Source organism: Suricata suricatta, chromosome 17 (genome assembly GCF_006229205.1).
Source record: "Suricata suricatta isolate VVHF042 chromosome 17, meerkat_22Aug2017_6uvM2_HiC, whole genome shotgun sequence".
In the NCBI taxonomy this organism is placed as follows: domain Eukaryota; kingdom Metazoa; phylum Chordata; class Mammalia; order Carnivora; family Herpestidae; genus Suricata; species Suricata suricatta.
The window spans coordinates 54172440-54193502 of record NC_043716.1 but is presented as its reverse complement, the minus strand read 5'-3'; the positions used below and the strand labels follow the sequence as shown (position 1 = coordinate 54193502).

General features: G+C 49.4%; 1 long non-coding RNA gene across 2 annotated transcripts; it reads right to left on the bottom strand.

The window, feature by feature from the left end:
* Positions 1–4888: 4888 nt before the first annotated feature.
* LOC115281451 lies at positions 4889–11760 on the bottom strand. 2 transcript variants are annotated; one of them, XR_003904319.1, is made up of 4 exons: positions 10756–11760; positions 6618–6803; positions 5788–5874; positions 4889–5497 (listed from the first exon to the last, which is right to left on the bottom strand). It is a non-coding gene; the product is annotated as an uncharacterized LOC115281451 (long non-coding RNA). The 2 variants fall into 2 exon arrangements; XR_003904318.1 differs by lacking the exon at positions 10756–11760 and having other exon boundaries at positions 6618–6946.
* Between the last annotated feature and the right edge of the window lie 9303 nt (positions 11761–21063).

Genomic DNA, 21063 nt, shown 5'->3' with positions numbered 1-21063 from the left:
CACCCCCAAAGAGAGGCCCTGACACGTCAATAATAAGATGCCGCAATGAGTGTCTGCCCCCCCGGAAGCCGATAAATAATTCAGGAGAAATGCCTTCTCCCGTGTTAATTAATCCACATAGAATTCCATCAGCAGACAGGCACATTCACCCCGGCCAGGAAACAGCAGGTGCCGAGGCTCATTACCCAGCGCTCCATGCCGGGGTTGCAAATAGAGACCTCACAGGAAGAAACCCTCAGCCACACTGAACCGATGGGGCTGCTCTGAGCTGCAGGTCCGGGGGCTTCGGGAACGCTGGGCCTCACCCCCCAGCCCCTTGTCACACTGAGAGCCGAGCGCAGAGAGGAGGAGGTCTTGCCCACCTTAGCCTGGAGGACACGCTTCCCACAGAAGAGGCACAGTGCACCTGCTATACTCTGTCCTGGTCAACCCCTCCTCACCCCCCAGCCTGCGATCAGGTTGCAGCTGAGCTTGCCAAAGCCCAGACAGGAGATGCCTCAACTCAGCGTCATTAGGCAGCCAGCCAGGGGTCAAGCCGAGACCCACCCAGGGCTGCTTACCAATGCAGATGTGACAGAGGATGCCAGGCACTTGGACGGGCCACCTTTTAGGGAGTCCTGGTAAGGTGCTGGGGAAGGTCATCAAAAAAATGTGACAGCCAATTAACCCTTGAGCTTGAACCCGGGCACTCAGAGGCTCCACACCCCGACTCCTGTCTTTAGAACATGGGTTCCACTAGCCTTGGCGGCTCCAGGACAGTCTTGAGATCAGGAGGTGGCAGTGAGGACCTGCACACAACCCAGTTCAGCCCTCCTTCTAAACTTCTGTGTAAATTGTTTTAATGCTTACTTATTTCTGTGAGTGAGTGAGTGAGAGAGAGAGAGAGAGAGAGAGAGAGAGAGAGAGAGTAAGCAGAGGAGGAGCAGAGAGGTGGAGACAGAGGATCCAAAGCAGGCTCTGCAAGATAGCAGAGCGCCAGATGCAGGGCTTGAACTCATGAACCGTGAGATCATGACCTGAGCTGAAGTCCGACACTCAATCAACTGAGCCACCCAGGCGCCACCTCTTTATAAACTTTTTTTTTCCTGTTTTTTTTTTAATTTTTTTAATGTTTTATTTATTTTTGATACAGAGAGAGGCAGAGCATGAGAGGGAGAGGGGCAGAGAGAGAGGGAGACACAGAACCAGAAGCAGGCTCCAGGCTCTGAGCTAGCTGTCAGCACAGAGCCCGACGCGGGGCTCGAACCCACGAACGTGAGATCTGACCTGAGCCGAAGCCGGCCGCTCAACCGACTGAGCCACCCAGGCGCCCCCTGTTTTTTGTTTTTGAGAGACAGAGAGAGATAGCACAAGCAGGGGAGGGTCAGAGAGAGAGACACACACACAGAATCCGAAGTAGCTCCAGGTTCCGAGCTGTCAGCACAGAGCCCGACACGGGGCTTGAACCCGTGAACTGTGAGATCATGATCTGAGCTGAAGCTGGACACTTAATCGACTGAGCCCCCAGGTGCCCCTTTATAAACTTTTAAGATGTGGCAGGTGGGTACAGGGACCCATTCATCTTGCCGCCCAAGACAACCTGTCATGAAGTTCCCTTCGCTGAAGACAACTACCACCTGTCAGCCTGGAGTGGCCCGCCTCTTTCTTCAGTCTCTCGCTGCCCTCCCCAGACAGCCGGCTTCAGGTGACACCCACTCGGCTCCGTGACAGGGTTTCAGATAAACAGAGGGAAGGACAGCTCAGAATCAGCAGTGGCTGCAGGCGAGCGCACATCACTGTCCCAGTGGTCACCTCCGCCGAATGCGTCCACCTCCTGGAAACTGTGTGTGTGTGTCCTTATTCGGAAAAAGCGTCTTTGCAGACATCATTAAGTAAGGGTCTCAAGATAATCCTAAATTATCCAGCCGGGCTCGCCTCCAGCGACAAGTGTCCTTGTAAGAGAAAGGCAGAGGGACACTTGGGAAGGAGGAGGAAAGGCTGGAGGGGCTTGGCGGCAGGCCAAGCCCGGCCTAGAGCCACCAGAGTCTGGGAGAGGCAGGAAAGGCCTTCCCCTGGGTCCTTGAGCAGAGCGGGGCGCTGCTGGCTCACTGATTTTGCCATCTCTCTTCCAGGACCAGGAGAGAATTAAATTCCCCACGCTTTTGGCCGCAGTTTGGGGGGTACTTTGTTACCATAGTCCTGGGACACTAATGCGCCCCCCAGTTGTAGCCTCGTGAGACGCCAAGAATGGATGGACGGCTGGCCCTCGGCTGGCCGGCACTGAGGGGACGGAGCCCACGAAGGGAAGGCAGGCTGGAGCTGAGCTCAGGAACCACGAGCAGGGGGGCGGGGGGCTGGGACAAGGGATATATAAGAACTCTCTAGTACTTTCCACTCCATTTTGCTATCAACCTAAAACTGCTCTACAAGTTTAAGTCTATTAAAATGGTTTTTAAAAAACTTAAAGTAAAAATGAATGTACGACATCGGTGAGTTTTTGCGCCGTCTGACCCCCATCTGAGACCCCGGAGTGCCGAGTCTCGGGAAGAAAAGTCCAAGGGGCTCCAGCAGAGGTGCCGGCTGCTGCTACCTGTGGCCAAGGCACCGGGAGGGCACAGAGTGGACTCGCCAGCAAATGGGACCCGTGCAGAAAACTGGGATGCACCCCCACCCTCAGAAGCTGTGGCCCAGCTGGACCACAAGGGGCACGCACTGCGTTCATTTCTGGGGCCACTGTAACAAATCGCCACAAGCGTAATGGCTCCAAACAACACAAATTTATTCTCTTAGAGCTCCGGCGGTCAGAAGTCCAAAATGGGGGTCGCTGGGTGGCTCAGTCGGTTGAGCGTCTGGTTTCGGCTCAGGTCATGATCTCACTGTTTGTGGGTTCAAGCCCCAGGTCAGGCTCTGTGCTGACAGCTCAGAGCCTGGAGCCTGCTTCGGATTCTGTGGCTCCCTCTGTCTCTGACCCGCTCCTGCTCATGCTGTCTCTCTCTCTCTCTCTCTCTCTCTCTCTCTCTCAAAAATAAAAATTAAAAAAAAAAAGAAGTCCGAAATGGGTCCCCCTGGGCTAACATCGGGCTGCGTCCCTTCCGGAGGCTCTGAAGAGAGAGTCTTTTACTAGAGCTGCTTCTTGGCTCACGGCCCCTCCTTGCATCTTCAGGACGAGCGGTGTGGAATCTTACCCCCTCCCCCCTCCCCCTCTCTCTCTGTCCTTCACTCACCTCTGCTTCTGACATCCTCCTCCTTTCCTGTCTCTGAGCCTCCTGCCTCCCTTCCAAGGACCCTGGGGTGACACGGGCCCGTCCAGATTACCCGGGACAATCATCTGCTCTCAAGAGCCTAAACTTCCTCACAGCGCGGAAATCTCTTCTGCCGTGTGGACTGACATCTTGACGGATCCCGGGGGGTCGGAGCGCGGACGTCTTTGGGTGGCTGTTACTCTGTGTGCCGCATCCACCAAACCATTAAGTGACAGATTATATGGAGATGATTTTACTCAACGAGATCAATTTGGCCCGTTCTCTGCAAGGCAGCCCCTTTAATACCAAAATGCATTCAGCCTCAGCTCATTGTTGCCCCCTTGCAGAACCGAGGTGCTACTGCAAAGGGCCAGGGGCCACTTTGCCCCACAGGGGACATTTGGCAATGTCTGAACATATTCTGGGTTGTCACCCCTCGGGGGGGCGGGGAATGGCGCTCTGGCACCCAGCGGGTAGAGGCCGGGACTGCTCCATGTCCTGTACCGAATGGTCCCAGAGCACAGAATGATCCAGCCTAGGTGTCAAAGGGGCCAGGGCTGAGAAACGGTGTTCTAGAAATCTAGAGAAGGCCACATTTGAGGGCGGGTCTCTGGGCCACAGGACACATCACACTCCTCTGGGAGAACGAGATGGGAGAGATGTGAACTCAGATCCGCCAGCGGCTGAAGACACAGGCCCCAGCCCGGCCCCCAGCACCCCCTGACCCCCAAGGCACGCTGCGTTTCTCCGTGACTCCCACCTCACAGAGCCCTGGGCCCCGAGGCCCCCAGGCCGCACACCCCTGCTCCGCCCTCTCATTTTCCTCCCTGACACCTGTCACTGTTGATTTACTTGCCCGGGGCAGACACCTGAAGGTACTCTGTTGTCTTGAAATATTTTTAATCATATTTTTTTTCTTTGCATGAAATGAAATCCACTCTGCACACTCCTCCTCACACCCTCCCCCGCAATCCCCTGAGGTCATTTGTCATCCTTCACCCCTCAGCGACACTGGCAAAGAGCCCAACGAGACCTTCCTTCAGCACCTCTGCCATTTTTCCTTTTTTCCAGCCTGAGTGTTAATACGTGCAGGCCTGACTGGGTTTAAATTGGCTTTACTGTGGATAGCTTGCAATTTCCAATAACACAGAGCGACAGTGGCAAAAAAAAAAAAAAGTCTGCACAGAAGAGCATAATTTGGGAGATGAAGCTGAACAGGACCCGTAAGGACGCAGGTTTGAGACAATACAAGGGCACACATTGCCCAAGGCAAGAGGGACCACGCTTGTAATACCCTTACACCCTGCTGAGGGTCCTGGGTCTACTCTAAATATTGTAATTGGGGGCGCCTGGGTGGCTCAGTCGGTTGAGCCTCCGGCTTTGGCTCAGGTCAGATCTCACGTTCGTGGGTTCGAGCCCCGCATCAGGCTCTGTGCTGACAGCTAGCTCAGAGCCTGGAGCCTGCTTCCGGTTCTGTGTCTCCTTCTCTCTCTGCCCCTCCCCCTCTCATGCTCTGTCTCTCTCTGTATCAAAAATAAATAAAACATTAAAAAATAAATAAATAAATAATAAATAAATAAATACTGTGATTGGATAAACCTGTTGTGTAATAATGATTGGGTCACTGTACCTGTGTCACAATCCTGTAACTCCCCCTTCCCAAGCCCATAAAGGCCCTGCCCCGCTTTGTTCGGGGCTGTCAGCACGGATCCACCGCGCCGGTAAAGTCTGTGAGCCCGAGGTTAGGCCCCGGCTAACGCCCTTCGCTTTTGCAAGCGTGACTCGGTCTCCCTGGTGGTCTCTGGTTTTGGGGGACGATAAAGAAATCTTGGGTATTACAGACCAAGTCAGCAAATGCCGGACCCGCAGAACCACTGCGCCTGCCTGGCGCCTTGGCCCCGAACCTCATTTCTGAGGCACCGGGGAGGTTTAGACAGCGGACTCCTTCCCCAGTGGCTTCGGAAACCTTCCTGTCCCCTCTCCTCATTAATATGCATCCCCAGCTCTACTGGACCGTCTACAAGACCGGGCCTCACAGGGCCGTGTGCTCCCCCACATCCTGGTGGGGCCATGTTTCCCCAAGCTTCTCCGAGGGGCTAAGTAACTCAATCCTCTTGGACTGGATCAAAGAAAAGAGATCCCATATGCTCTGAATCCAACTTCTGTTAATCCAGCAGCTGAGCGGATGCCCAGGCAAAGGCTGTGTCCACACTTGATCTTGGCCAAAAGGCCGAGAAGCGATTCAAAGGCTGTGTCCAGAGGCACCTGGGCCAAGCCTGGTGGAGAGAAGTCTACGCTGAAACAGGTGTGTACCCACCCTACCCGCCCTCCTAGGCAAGCCCCACGCCCTCCCCACCCCCCGCCCCGGAGCTCAGTTCCGAGCCCTCTCTCCGAACTTCTGTGCTGTGCGGAGTTGTGGAGAGGCTCAGGTGAGAATGGACGCGAAAGGGCTCTGCAGAGTCGGGTGTGTAAATACGGAGGCTCATTCCAGGGGAAGGCGCAGGCCCTGGAAAGAGCCTCAGGGCCTGCCCCACACAGAACTGGATGGAGAAAATGCAGTCCAAACCTGAACTTGACGGAGCTGGTGAGTCCTCACTGCAATTCTGTGACTTGCTCTGGACTCAGTGTACAACTTCACCTCGTCATTTTGCATCTTTAGGAATAAAAGAAATAAGATCATTCCTTGCCGCAGGGGGAGGGCGTGTGTGTTTTAGCCAGGATAAAGCATGAGGCTGACGTAAGCAGGAATGTCCCTCAGAGCTGAACCAAGGCCCTGCTCCCCTACCCTGTGGGTGTGTGGTGCCCACACCATAAAGGGACCAATGCCTTACTGTCCCTTCATTACCAATATCTGCACGAGGCAGAGTTGATATCGAATTTTCTCCAGGTTACTCTTGGTTTGGGTCAGAAATTGATGCATGTTGACAGGTCTAGTTTTGAAAGGGCCAAAGGAAAAGAAAATAGGGCGCCTGGGTGGCTCAGTCAGTTAAGTGTCTGACTCTTTTTTTTTTTTTTAATATTTTATTGATTTTTGAGACAGAGAGAGACAGCGTCAGCAGAGGAGGGTGAGAGAGAGAGATAGACACACAATCCTTAGACAGCCTCCAGGCTCTGAGCTAGCTGTCAGCACAGAGCCCGACACGGGGCTCAAACCCTCGAACCATGAGATCATGACCTGAGCCAAAGCCGGACGCTCAACTGACTGAGCCCCCCAGGAGCCCCTAGTGTCTGACTCTTGATTTCAGCTCAGGTCACGATCTCACTGTTCATGGGATTGAGCCTCACGTTGGGCACCACACTGAGCATGGAGCCTGCTTGGGAGTCTGTCTCTCCTCCCTCTCCGCCCCTACACCCCGTCAAAAAAGTACAATCATGTACAACGAAAAGAAAACAAACCTGAAGATATGAACAAAGGCTGGTGAGGCCCCATGTCTTGAAAACAAGTCACATGTGTATCCATTGATAAATACTTAATGGCCCAGCACAAATTCCATCAATACATGCGGTGTTCATCCATACCTCCCCAAGCTCCAGGGACTAGCTCTTCCCTTCATGCCCTGAATTCCATTTTCCAGAAACATTCTAACAGAAAAGACATAAGTGTATTAGTATAGAACCATCTACCAGAGACAGTCATGAAAGAATCTCAAATATCTAAATTCATCTCTTTAAAAAAATTTTTTTTTGAGAGAGAACACAAGTGGGGGAGAGGAGGCAGAAGGAGAGAAAGAGTCTCAAGCAGGGTCAATGCTCTGCATGGAGCCTGACGAGGGCTCAGTCCCAGGACGCTGGGATCACGACCTGAGCCGAAATCAAGTGTCAGACCCTCAACCAGTTAAACCACACGGGCGCCCCTCTAAGTTCGCCTCTTTTGCATGTGTCGGTCCAACTGTCCCATCACCACTTATGGAAAAGACTCTCTTTTCGCACTTGAATTATCTTAGTACGTTTGTCAATTGAACATAAATGGAAGGATTTCTGGACTCTCAGTGATCTGCCATCGATCTATCCTTACGCCAACACAGTCCTGATAATGGTTTCTTCACAGTGAGTCTGAAATAAAACAGCGAAAGTACTTCCAAATTTGTCCTTCTTTTTTAAGATTGTTTTGTCAATGGTTCTTTGTATTTCCCTACAAATCTTAAAGCTGACTTGTTGATTTCTGCAAAAAAATGCCCCACTGGGATCTAAAGAGTGATTGCACTGAATTTACAGATCGATGTGGCAAGAATTGCCTTCCAACCCATGAATATGGAAATTTTCTCCATTTATTTATATTTTTAACTTCTCTCAACAATGCTTTGTCGTTCTGAGCAAATAAGAATTCTACTTTTTGTTACATTCGTTACTAAGGATTTTATTCCTTCCGATGCTATTGTGACTGAAATTGTGTTAGTTTCCCTTGCAGATTACCCGGTATTAGTATATAGAGATACCCTCAGTTCTGTTTAGTGAACTTGTATCCTGACCTTGCTAAATTCATTAGTTCTAGTAGCTAGTAGGTTTCTGTGTCTGTGTGTATGTGTTCTTGGGATTATTTTCATAGAAGATTATGTTACCTGTGATGGATAGTTTCCTCTAATAATCTGGATGTCTTTTGGGTTGGTTTTTTTTTTTTTTTTTTGCCTTATTGCAGAAGTGGCAAAAATGTACATTTTACCCTGATTCCGATCTTAGAAAAAGAATGTTAAGCATGATGTTAGCTGTGGGATTTTGCATAGATGCCTCCATTAGGTTGAAGAAACTCTCTTGTTCCTACTTTAATGAAAGGTGCTGAGTTTTTGTTTCTTTGTTTTTAAACATGGCATTGGATTTTGTCAAGTGCTTTTCCTGCAGTGTGAATGATCATGTAGTTTGTATCCTTTATATGGTGTATTACTGTGATATAATAAAAAAATATATATACTGGGGGGGGTGCCTCGCTGGCTCAGAGAAGCCTGTGACTCTTGATCTTGGGGTTGTGAGTTTGAGCCCCACATTGGGTGTAGAGATTACTTAAAAAATGAAATCTTTGGGAGGCGTGGGTGGCTCAGTTGGTCAAGCATTTGACTTCAGCTCAGGTCATGAACTCATTTTTGTGAGTTTGAGCCCCACGCCAGGCTCTGTGCTGACGGCTCAAAGCCTGGAGCCTGCTTCAGATTCTGTGTCTCCCTCTCTCTCTGCCCCTCTCCTTCTCAACTCTCTCCCTCTCCCTCTCAAAAATAAAGATTTTTTATTTATTTATTTTTTTAAATGTTTTACTTATTTTTGATACAGAGAGAGACAGAGCATGAGAGGGGGAGGAGCAGAGAGAGAAGGAGACACAGAACCGAAAGCAGGCTCCATGCTCTGAGCTAGCTGTCAGTACAGAGCCCGATGCGGGGCTTGAACCCACGAACGTGAGATCTGACTTGAGCCGAAGTCGGAGGCTTAACTGACTGAGCCACCCAGGCGCCCCAATAAAGATTTTTTAAAAATAAAATCTTTAAAGCATATATATTTGGTCTTTGTCCCTCATTCCTGACACAAAGCTCTAAAACCCTTCGAATTTCACGAGTGCTAGGAAAATCTTCTGTTATCAAAACGGGGCCCTGGGGATCGCACCTGAGTTTTTGCTAATGAGGTGACTCGGGGTGGGCCCCCACAGCTTCAGGACAGGGGGCTCACTGCCAGAGGAGCCAACCCCATGACTAGAGGGTTGGAACTTCAGGTCTCCCTCCTCCACTGACCACAGGGGGCCGAGGAGCAAGAGGCTGGGTAATCACCAATGCCCGTGATCTAACCAGCCATGCCTGCATCATAAAATCTTGCCCAAAACTCATGGACAAAGTTCAGGGAGCTTCCACCTGTGCTAGGCGGGCCGCGTGCCCAAACAGGACCCGGAAGCGACCCGCCTTCCACCCCACCTCGCCCTGTTCATCTCGTCCATTTGGCTGTTCCTGAGTTGGATCCTACAAAATAAAACTGCAGGCTTAAGTATAAGGCTTCCCTGATTTTGTGAGTTGCTCTAGTGAATTCTCAAATCGGAGGGAAGAGTCGTAGGACTCCCTGAATTTGTGCTTAGTCAGGCAGAAGTGGGGGGTCTCAAGTGGGGGCTGTCTGGAGCTGAGCCCTCACGTTATGGGGTTTGTACTAACTGGGTAGCTAGTGGCAGAACTGAACTGCCTTGTCCGGCATCCAGTTGATGTTGGAAAATTACTGGTGCTGGAAAAAGACACAATTATTTTGATTTTTGGATGTTATACTAATTTGCATTCCTGGGATAAATCCCAGTGGGGCTGATCTTCCTTATATATTTGTTTTATGTGGGTTCAGTCTGTTAATAGTTTTGGCCTCTGTGTTCATGAGGAATATTTGACTGTAGTTTTTCTCGTGATGTCTTTGGCTTTGGTAGCAGAGATGTACTGGCCTCATGGAATGAGTAGGAGTCCACACCCCCTCGATTTTCTGAAATAATCTGAGACGGATAGGTATTATTTATTCTTTAAATATTCGATAAAATTCACAAATGAAGCTATCTGGGCCTGGAGATTTCTTTGTGGGAAGCTTTTTAATTATTAAATGTCTTTATTTGTCATAGGTATTTTCAGATTTCCTAATTCTTTGTCAGCCTGTTACAGTGTCTTTCTAGGAGTTTGTCCATTTCACCCAAGGGGTCAAATTCTCCTTCTCCATCTGAGGTTAACTTTTCATTAATATGCAACATATTTCATGCTGGAAGTTGACAAATTTACTCATTTACTTTTGCTCACTACTGAATTTAAATCTACAATTATCACGGCAGAGCCTGACCATGCCCATGTTGGGGAGGAAGAAATTCCTCTGCCCTTCAAGGTCCTTCTAGCTAGACTGAGAATCAAATTGACACAAGACAGATTAACGGAAGAAGATCAAATATGGTTTGGTACATATGGGGACCCCACACAGACAGGAGATTCCAAAGACAGCCAGGCAACATGAGACTTACATGAGCTAAGGGGAGGGATAAGGCTTGGGGATATGAAGGGAAGGAACGCCATAGAGATATTTGGAAAACAAAGACGGCCCTGTTCCACAGATACATTTCTTAGGTAAAGTGGAATCTCTATTATTATAATTTTTAAATTTATTTTTGAGAGACCGAGAAAGATAGCGTGAGCAGGGGAGGGTCAGAGAGAGGAAGATACAGATCTGAATCAGGCTCTAGGCTCTGAGCTGTCAGCATAGAGCCCGACACGGCAATGGAACCCATGAACCATGAGATCATGGCCTGTGCCAAAGCCGGACGCTTAACCGACTGAGCCACCCAGGGGCCCCAAGAGGAATCTCTATTAATAGCTCTCTTTCTGATACAGTCTCTTCCTCCCAATGTGAATTTAGGTACCTGAAGAGGAGGTAAAGAGCTTTTCCTGAACCTACTGGGTTTTGATTGCTTTTAACTCAAAATAATCTTCAGGCCAAAGTGCCCATCTTGGGGAGACTTGCTCGTGGCCATATGCCCATCACCCTATCATACACCCGAGATGGAGATGGGATTTACAAAGGCACAAATACAGAAAATTCCAAGCATGCGAACCTTCGACACTGGGACACTGAACACACCTCAGGTTACATCACAGCGGCTGATCAGCTCTGGAGCAAGGAGACCACTTTACAGACAGCGATGCACTGCACGCTCTGTTCTACAGTCAGGAAACAAAGGCGTACAGGGAAGGGGCTTTTCCAAACAGGTTATTATGTGTGTGATTGTTTTTCTTAAAAAATAAAACAAACATTGGTTGTCTGGTGGCTCAGTAAGTAGAGCATGCCACTCTTGCTCTTGGGGCTGTGAGTTCAAGCCCCACATTGGGTACAGGATTTACAAAAAAAACTAATAGTGTGAAAATTCATAAAGGGAATGCAGACCGAAGAGGAAGAAATGAACAGTGCAAATCGGCACTAACGTTAGCTACCACTTTACCATGCCAACAGAAGGAAGGAAGGTTTCCATTTCTTCCAGCAACAACCCAGCCAATGAGAGAGACAGTCACAGCCCAGCCAATGAGAGAGACAGTCCGGCCATTATGGAGGGTAATTGGGATGAGACCCCTAGATTGCTCAGGTTGGGGCCACATACTTACACGTGTGCCCGGTATCATTAAGGACTCCATATGTTATAGTGAGGTCTATAAACAAAGAAGATTCGTCTTGGGAAATCCAACTATGAGGGGCAATGATGGTGCTGTGTGCATATCAGTATTTAACACAAACAGACGCAAACAATCATGCCCTACATTGGCCTAATGATTACGCTGATCCAGAAAGAGATTAAATGATAAAGCGGATCTCCCTGGAAAGGAAACAAGTTGTACACCAAACAGTGCACCCTGTCCGGCAAAGTAACAAGACAGGCCAAAATGGTGGCCATGTCAGGGTTTGCTGGTGCCAAGGTGATAATGACTCTAGAGGCCGATTTTAGGCAACAGGCTTGAGCACTGGAAACCTGAGCGAGGCTAAAGGCCCCCGCAGTGACCACTGAGCTGATGCAAAACGGCTCATTAAGCCGATGGAAAACCAATGGGCTATTTATAACCAGGCTCAGTTCCTAAGATTACCAAAAAAAGGGAAAATTCCATACATTTCCCACACACCCCCACCCCGCCCCCTACGTTACTCCCTCACCTGGCCTGTAACTATAGCCCCTCACCACCGCCACAGAGCAGACAGTCGCTCTGCCGTCCTGCTTGCTGCTCCCTAGCAGAGTATTCTATATGCTTCTATCTCTCCTGTTCTGCCTTGGGGGAATTCTTTCACGGCCGGCCCCCATCCAACCTTAAGTCTAAAGCAAGTTCTGGATGCAAAACAAATCATGATGCGCGGAATAGAACACACTCAGGGTAGCTTTGGGTCCAGCCACCTCCAGGAGGAGAGCGAGGCCCAGAGGCCCTCGCAGGGCTCCCTCTGAGAGTCACATCAGTTCGACAGACTACTTACCCAACATGCCAGCTGTCAACATTTCCTGTACTCGTCTGTCATTTGAATGGTTGTAACAACATAAAAGAAGGAGAGAAAACATCGTCCGCTCTTTTCTCCATAGGCTCTGGCAGTGACTGCAAGATGAGTCATCAAAAGACTTTGCTTTCAGTTCATGTGACAATTATCCTCAAAGATGCCTTTTAAAATGTAAAATAGAAAGAAAAAAAAAGTCAAACAAGCTTAGAATATAAACAAAGAAGATGGAAGGTTTGGGGACATCTGACAACCTTTTAAGGAAGAAAAGAAGAGGACCCATGGATTGAAATACAGTAAGACAAAAAATCCCAAATGATTCTCTTCTGGATGTGCCGTCTCTAAGATGTCAGTCAGGTCTTTTTTCTTTTAATTATGCGTCTCAGTTCACACAGAATCAGGGCAAAACTACTCCTGCTGAACACATCAAACCTTCCAGATTTAACAGCAGCTCAGAAAACCAGCAATCAACCAGATGAGCACAAGTGCTCACAGATTATTCAGACTATTTGTATACAAAGCTGAAAATCAAAGTCTGAAAGTCCCTGTGAAAGCTAGAGTTTGAGGTTATTGTGTCTGGGCCTACCAAATTAACAGAAACATACTTCCTGGTATTAAAATGTAAGATATCATGAATCCCAAGAAGAAATCACAGAAATAAGAAATCTCTTATTCAATAAAATAAGCCACTGACATGGGGAGAAAATATTTGCAAAAGATACACCTGATAAAGGACAGTGCTCAAAGTATACAAAGAACAGGGGCACCTGGGTGGCTCAGTCAGTTAGGTGTCTGTCTTCGGCTCAGGTCATGATCTGACGGTTCATGGGTTCAAGCCCCGTGTCGGGCTCTGTGCTGACAGCTCAGAGCCTGGAGCCTGCTTCAGATTCTGTGTCTCCCTCTCACTCTGACAGACACTTCACCAAAGAAGGGAACAGATGAACGCTCCCACATACTACGTCATCGGGGAAACGAAAATTAAAGCAACAATGAGATATTGGCACACACCTAATAAAATGGCCAAAACCCACAGCACCGCCACCACCAATGCTGGCAAGGATTAGAGCAGCAGAAACTTTCCTTCATTGCTGGGGAGGGTCCACTTCCGCTTTGGAAGACAGTTTGTCAGTTTCTTATAAAACCAACGTACCCTTTGCCGTGCAATCCAGCAATCCTGCTTGTTGGGATTTACCAAAGGTAAAGACTTAGGTCCATACGAAAACCTTTAAAAGGATGTTTGCAGAAGCATGACAAACATGATTGTCAAAACCTAGAAGCAACTGACATGGATAAGGTGTGTACACCCCATTGAGCGACAGACTGAGGCACATTAGACTTGTTAGGAGTTCGACAAAAATCTGTGTGAAGCTGGCAGCATCCAATCTAGCAGACAGAAAGGAGCTCCAAGGAGCTGTACCAAACGAAAGACGTTCATAGACAGAAGGAAGCAGGAACAAGTTACACCAGCAAAAAAAAAAAAAAAAAGTAAATAAATAAATAAAGTGAGTTGGTTGTTGCAAGGTTGTCTTCCTTTAGGGGATGGAAGGAGTCCATCAGGCAATTCCTGATCAACTGGCTTAACATTTCCTTTCTGGGGGGTCCCTGGGGGCTCAGTCAGTTGAGCATCCGACTTCGCCTCAGGTCATGGTCTCACATTCGTGGGTTGGAGCCCCGCGACGGGCTCTGTGCTGACAGCTCAGAGCCTGGAACCTGCTTCAGATTCTGTGTCTCCCTCTCTCTCTGACCCTCCCCTGCTCACACTGTCTCTCAAAAATTAATTAATTAATTAATTTAAAAAAAAAAGATTTCCTCTCTGGGAAAGCGGAACCAGTAATGGTGAAGGGGACTTGGGACTTAGCATAAACGAATTCACTGGGGGCCTGGCCTTGTCTTGTGTTTCACAACGTAGACAAGGGAATATTATTCAGCGCTACGAAGAAGTGAGCTATCAAGCCATGAAAAGACATGGGGGAATGTTAAGTGCATCTCACTAAATCAAAGAAGCCAATAGTGAAAAGGCTACAGACTGTATGATTCCAACTACATGATGTTCTGGAAAAGGCAGAAGTATGGAAACGGGAACAAGATCAGTGGCCGGCAGGGAGGGAAGGATGAGCATGAGGAACACGGTGGGGTTTCAGGGCAGTGAAACTACTCCGAGTGACACTATGGCGGACACATGTCATTATGTGCTTGTCCAAACCCACAGAATGTACACCAAGGTGAACCTGATGTAGACAGTGGACTCTGGATGGCAATGATGTGTCACTGGTGGTTCATCGATTGTAGTATGGGAAGCCTTCCTCTCAATTTTGCTCTGAACGCAAACTGCACTAAAAATTAAAGTCTAGGGGCACCTGGGTGGCTCAGTCGGTTGAGCAGCCGACTTTGGCTCAGGTCAAGATCTCACGGTTCCTGGGTTCGGGCCCCGGGTCGTGCTCTGTGCTGACAGCTCAGAGCCTGGAGCCTGTCTTCGGATTCTGTGTCTCCCTCTCTCTTCTCTGCTCCTCCCCTGTTCGTGCTCTGTCTCTCTCTGTCTCTCAATAATAAACAAATGTAAAAAATAAAAATAAAATAATAATAATAAAAATTAAAATTAAAGCCTATTTTTCTTTAGGGGCACCTGGTTGGCTCAGTCGGTTAAGTGTCAGACACTTGTTTCAGCTCAGATAATGAACTCACAGTTTGTGAGTTCAAACCCTGCATCAGGCTCTGTGCCCAGACAGAATTCTCTTTCTGTCCCTCCACCGCTCACTCTCTGTCTCTGTCTCTCTCAAATAAATTTAAAAAATTTTAAAGTATATTTTTTAAATACATAAAAATAAAAAGTCTACTGTAAGAGTCACCTTGGGAGTCACCTTGGCATGGTGACTAGTGGCCATTTTGCTGTGGGTTGGAGAAAAAAATACCCTGCACCGACGACCCCCACCCCTCACCTGCAGACCTGGAAGGTCCCGCCCCAGTTTGAAAACAGCCAATCATGAAGCTCCAGCTTCCCATCACCCTGACAGAGGAGGCAACCTATCCCATCCCGCCACGTCCCTAAAGTGCCCTTATTTGGTGGTCTGCCCTCCCAGGACCAGACCGGAAGTCTTTCACCCATAAAATACCTCGCCCCTCCCTACCAGGCGTGACTTCCCTGACTCCCCACTCCCGGGGTCACGGAACCTCACCGGGGGCCTGGGAACCGCAGATCCCAATAAAGGCTTTCTTGGCTCCATAACCTGGTCTCTTTCTTTCCTCCCATCTCTGCCTCCATCTATTAAATCTTACATCTACTTTTTAAATCAATAAACTAATTTAATTCTGTTTAAAGAAACAAAAAAGAAATCACACAAATTTTTGAGTCAGAGCATTTCTATGAAATATGTTTCCATGTTTCCTAAGAAAATATAGACAATTTTCTTAAAGAATAGGAGTGTATTCTATTTTACTTGCTGGGAACTAAAGCAAAAGAACCCAACCAAACAAGCCAAACAGAGCTGTATTTTAATGAGACATTAGCTTTTCAAACCTAATTATCTCTTCGGTATTGGATTACATCTGTCCCACTACTCGGCTGGAATTTGAGCCACTTTGCCCAAGAAGTCCATTTTCTTGGAAGATCAAAAGTAAGACAAGTGGACAAAGAATGTGTTTTTCATTTACAAAATGAGTGTCTCAGCGACACCTGGCTGGCTCAGTGAGTAGAGCATGCGGCTCCTGATCTTGGGGTTATGAGTTCAAGCCCCTGGCTGGAGTTTACTTTAAAAAAAAAAAAAAAAGTGTGGAAAAAAAAGACAGAAAAACAAATGTTTCAATTTGAGGAAGTAAAGATACATATATTCCACTTGAATGACTTAATTCATAATAAAACGATTCGAGAACAGTGGTTTCTAGAATCACTCAGATCCCTGCTGTCCTGGTTTTGACATTTGTCCAAACGAGGCAGGCCGAGAAACAGGAGTTCAGGAGAGGCCCACCCTTGAGGACAATTCGAAGCCCTCCTGGGAGCCTCAGAATGGGGGGCGTTGGGGACGCCCCGCCTTGGAGTCAGGCCTAGATCTCAGGCCCAAGCAGGGCAGAGCAGCTCTGAGGATTTTGGCACTCAAACAAACGTCTGACATTAAACCCAAGGCTAGTTCAAGACCTTTCCCTCTCTAGGCTTTTCTAGACCGTTGGTGACCAGTAACTTTCCCAGCCTTGTTTATTTTATATATTTTTTAATTTATAAGTTTATCTAGTTTTGAGAGAGAGCGCACACAAGGGAGGGAAGATGGGAGGGGGAGAATCCTAAGCAGGCTCCATAGCTGTCAGCGCAGAGCCCAACCCGGGGCCCACGAACCCTGCAACCATGACCTGAGCTGAAACCAAGAGTCAGACGCTCAATGAACTGAGCCACCCAGGCGCCCTAGACCCTATTTCAGGGGTGCCTGGGTGGCTCAGGCGGTTAAGCCTCCGGCTTTGGCTCAGGTCCTGATCTCATGGTTCGTGGGTTCGAGCCCTGTGTCCGGCTCTGGGCTGATGGCTAGCTCGGAGCCTGGAGCCTGTGTTCGGATTCTGGGTCTCCCTCTCTCCCTGATCCTCCCCTGCTCGTGCTGTCTCTGTCTCTCAAAAGAAACCAAAAAACCAAAAAACAAACAAGCATAAAGACCCTACTTGACATTGCCTTGACCTTGCCCTCCGGGATTAACACAGCTGGCCTGATACCACCCTCCCTGGAAGGCTATTGGCAGACTCCGTCCTTGACTGGCCTGCGGGCCCTCAGGGGCCAGCAATTAACCGGTAAGGGTGGCTCATCGTTTATCTAGACTGTGGGAGCAAACAACGTGGTTTAAGCTAGTAAACAAATGTGTGCTTCTCTCTGGGGGTCTGGGGTCTCGGTTCGCGCCAGGCAGACAGCCGTGTGACCAGTGTCCAGTCCAAACCTTGGCTGCTGTGTCTCTAGCGGCCTCCCCTGGGCAGACACTTTACACACCACGTTTGCCTCACTGGGGAAAGTGTGAGCTCTGGGTGACCCCTCAGGGTGGAGGAGCTGGACCACCTCCTTTCTGACCTCGGTCTGCACTTTCTAATTAAGATCTCCTTTCTAGCTTATCTCCTACTCAGGCCCAGGGCCCTGCAGGCCAAGCAGTATCAGGTGGAAACCGAAAACTTGCCCCTCAAGCACGAGGGCCGCCCCTAACCGCAAGGATCAGCCTGACCTTCGCAGCCAGCCTGCACGTACCCACCGACCTCTGTTCCACATTTTCCTCATATTTGCAAACCCGGATGTGATTCCAGCACTTTGGAGACACGGTCTTGGAGACACCATCTTCCTGCCGTGCTGGCTTCACTGATATAAATTCCTTGTCTCCCAACTCATTTCTCTGGTTTTGGATTTGGTCAGTGGCAAGTGACCAAGCCTGGTCTGTTTGGGACCCCAGGAGCCGGGGGGGTGTGCCCCTGCGCCCCATGGACAGGGGGAGGAAAGCATAGGGAAGCCTGTGCCTGGATTCCTCCAGACGCTGCCTGGGTCTTTGTGCCCTGTGATCCACCCTTACCACACCCCCACCGTAAACCCGATGAACCCGGGCCGTGGGGATGCTGGTAAGCTAAGTCCCACGATTCTCTCTAATAAATCTGCCAGCTCAGGGGTGGTCCTCGGGTCCCTTGAAACACAAACACGTATGTAGCTCCCCGTCGGTTTTTTTTTTTTAAAGGGGCGCCTGGGTGACTCTGTTGGATGAGCATCCGACTTTAGCTCGGGTCATGATCTCGCAGTTTGTGGGTTCGAGCCCTGCGTCAGGCTCTGTGCTGACAGCTTAGAGCCTGGAGCTGCTTCGGATTCTGTCTCCCTCTCTCTTTGCCCCTCCCCTGCCCATGTTCTCTCTCTTTCTCTTTCATAAGTAAATGTTAAAAATATATTTATTTGGGGAGAGAAAGAGCAGGGGAGAGAAAAGTCCCACCATTCATGGGGCTCGAATTCACAAACCATGAGATCATGACCTGAGAATCGGATGCTTAACCAACTGAGCCACCCAGCCCTTATTATTATTATTCTTTTATAAAATTTTTAATGTTTACTTGTTTTTGAGAGAGAGCCAGAGCATGAGCTGGGGGGCGACAGAATGAGAGGGAGACACAGAATCTGAAGCAGCTCCAGGCTCCAAGCTGTCAGCACAGAGCCCGACACGGGGCTTGAACTCACGAACCATGAGATCATGACCTGAGCCATCCAGGCACCCCTTATTATTTTTACTTGTAGTAAAACACATGTAAAATGTATCGTCTTGACCATTTATAAGTGGACAGTCCAACTGATGAAGTTTAGCCGTGAGTTTCATGGGGTCCAGAGTCAATGACCAAGAAAGAATTCTTGGAGACGTTTTTTGGTGCAAAAAGGTGATTTTATCAAAGCACAGGGACAGGCCCCCCGGGCAGGAAGGGCTGCACCCGACTTGTGCTGAGCAACTGGTTATATACCGTGGACTTGGGGGAGGTAAAGTCAAAGGGGAAGTTTCCAGAGAGACTTTCATATGTTAAAGACGCACAGGACACTGGAGGCCTAGCTACGGACAAGCTAAGGTTGTTTTTCCCTCCAGCAAAGCATTAAGACCACAGGAAGCTCCCGGAGAAATGTTACACTCCGGTTTGCCTGAACTACTTGTCAGTGGCTGCAGGTTAGAGGGAGATTTAGTTTTACCTGCCCTTTCCTTGTGGCCTTTGTCCCGCATCACTACAGAGGGGAGGTGACATTGAGGCTCCAGGAAACTGGAGTCCACCTTCACCGGAGATTAGGCTGCTGATGGGATTGCCTTTTTCTCTAAATTGGTGGAGACTCTTATCAATTTAACCATTTGTTTTCTGTCCTCTCCTTCGTCCTTGGGCGGCCAGGGGCGCCCAAGGAGACTCTGCCCTCTGACCACCCCACCCCCCTCATCACAGCGGCACTAAGTCCCTTCACCTGCAGCCTGCGCCCGCCCACAGGCCTCTCCTTGCCCAACAAATGCCGCGCTCCACCCACGCCAAAAAGTACAACTCTTGGCAGTGAGTCTGAAGCTCTACTTGGCTTTATCCAGAGATTCGGATTAGCAGCAAGCAGAGGATTGCACAAAAACAAAAGATTTTTACAGGAAGGAGGGTGGGGCCAGAAAGCAGTTACCCAAAGAAAAGAAAGGATTGTTTCCGGCCAGATCTCCTCCTTAGCTGGAGGGCAAACTTGTCTGATCCTATCTCCCTCTCCGGGTGGGAAATGGCCCACGTGACAGGTGACCTCGGGAAGCTGGTCAGAAAATTCCTTACTGACCTGAGACAGCACTCGCGGGGGAGGTGGGCACTGCCAGGGGGTTAGGTGTTAGTCCGGATTCCCTGACTTGGTCTACGTGACGGCTGAGTAATACCCCGCACCGTGTGGGCACACGGTTGTGTTTATTCACTCGTCTGTCCACGGACGCTTGGGTTGTTTCCACCTTTGGCCACTGTGAATGATGCTGTGCACACGGTGCAAGTATCTCTTCAAGTTCCTGGGTCCTGCTCTCTCAGTGGTTTGGGGCGCGTACCAGACACGGAACGGCTGCGTCACATGGCAACATACCGTCACCCACAGCGGCCGCACCATTTTATATTCCCGCCAAAGGCTTTCAAGCATTTGGGGAGGGGAAAGTTCTGGGGGCGGGAGGAGGAGAGCGAGCTCTTCACGCCAGTGGCGAAGACACCTGTGAGTCAAGGAAGGTCGCTCAAGGTCTAGGCCAAATCTCAATATACACTGTATGGAATGTTCCATAAAAGAGCAGCACACCCTGCTGGGAGACACTGAGCTAAGACTTTTTCTGCTTACAGATGTGAAGATAAAATTATTTAGCAGCCTGTATGAGACACGTATAAAAGTTTTAAACTCTTTATTTCATTCACACTTCCTTTTTAACTCAAATGATGAAAAAAAAATTTAAAGATGAGCTTCATGTTACCCACCATCTAGAGACACCACCCTGATCGACACTATTTATAGACAGAAAAAGAAGAAGGAGGAGGAGGAGGAGGAGGAGGAGGAGGAGGAAGAAACTGACTGGAAGCCAACCCCCAGACAACAAAACGTGAGCACAGAATGTCAAGGGGGCACGACTACACGTGTCGTGGGATGCAGCCCGGAAGTCACGTTCCCGACCTCACTCCTCTCTCCACTTCATCTCCCTCCTAGCGGGGATGAGACACTGCAGCGCCTTGGATGGAAACACCCCGCGTCCCTGTGTCCCTCACAGAAGCTACTTAGCCTCTGCCAGCCTCACTGTGCAGATCCATTAGGGGCAAATGGAGGGAGCAAGAGCCCAGGGAAAGCAGGGACGCACCAACGGAGGGCCCAGTGTGAGCTTAGATGGAAGAGTCTAGGCCGGGTGTGATAAGCAACCTCGTAAGATGGCGATGATCCAGAGGGTCCCTGACCCCTGGGACTCCCTCCTTGGGTGACGATCCCCTCCCGAGCTGGGGACATGTGGCTGATGAGGATACGGCAGAAGGGGCGGAAGTCACTTTAGAGATACAGTCCCAAAAGACGGTGACTTCTGTCTTGCTAGCATTCTCTGGCTTTTCTTGTTTGCTTTCTTTGATGAAGACAGTGTGCTAACAAGCAACAGAGGGTGGCCTCCGACCAACAGCCACGAGGAATGCAGACCCCGCTCCAGTGGCCTGCGAGAGCTGACTCTCCCCAACAGCAACAGTGAGCAGAGAAGAGGGTCCTTCCCCAGGTGAACCCAGCCCAGCCCTGGGACCGACCCTGAGCCGAGGACCCGGCCCGGCGCACACGTTCCTGACCCACGGAAACCGTGAGACGGTAAGCGTGTGGCAAGCGTGTGGCAAGCGGCTACGTTTTCGGGTCTTTGTCACACCGTGACAGAAAACTAACACACCTGGTCAGCGGCCAGGTGCATAAAGGGACCAT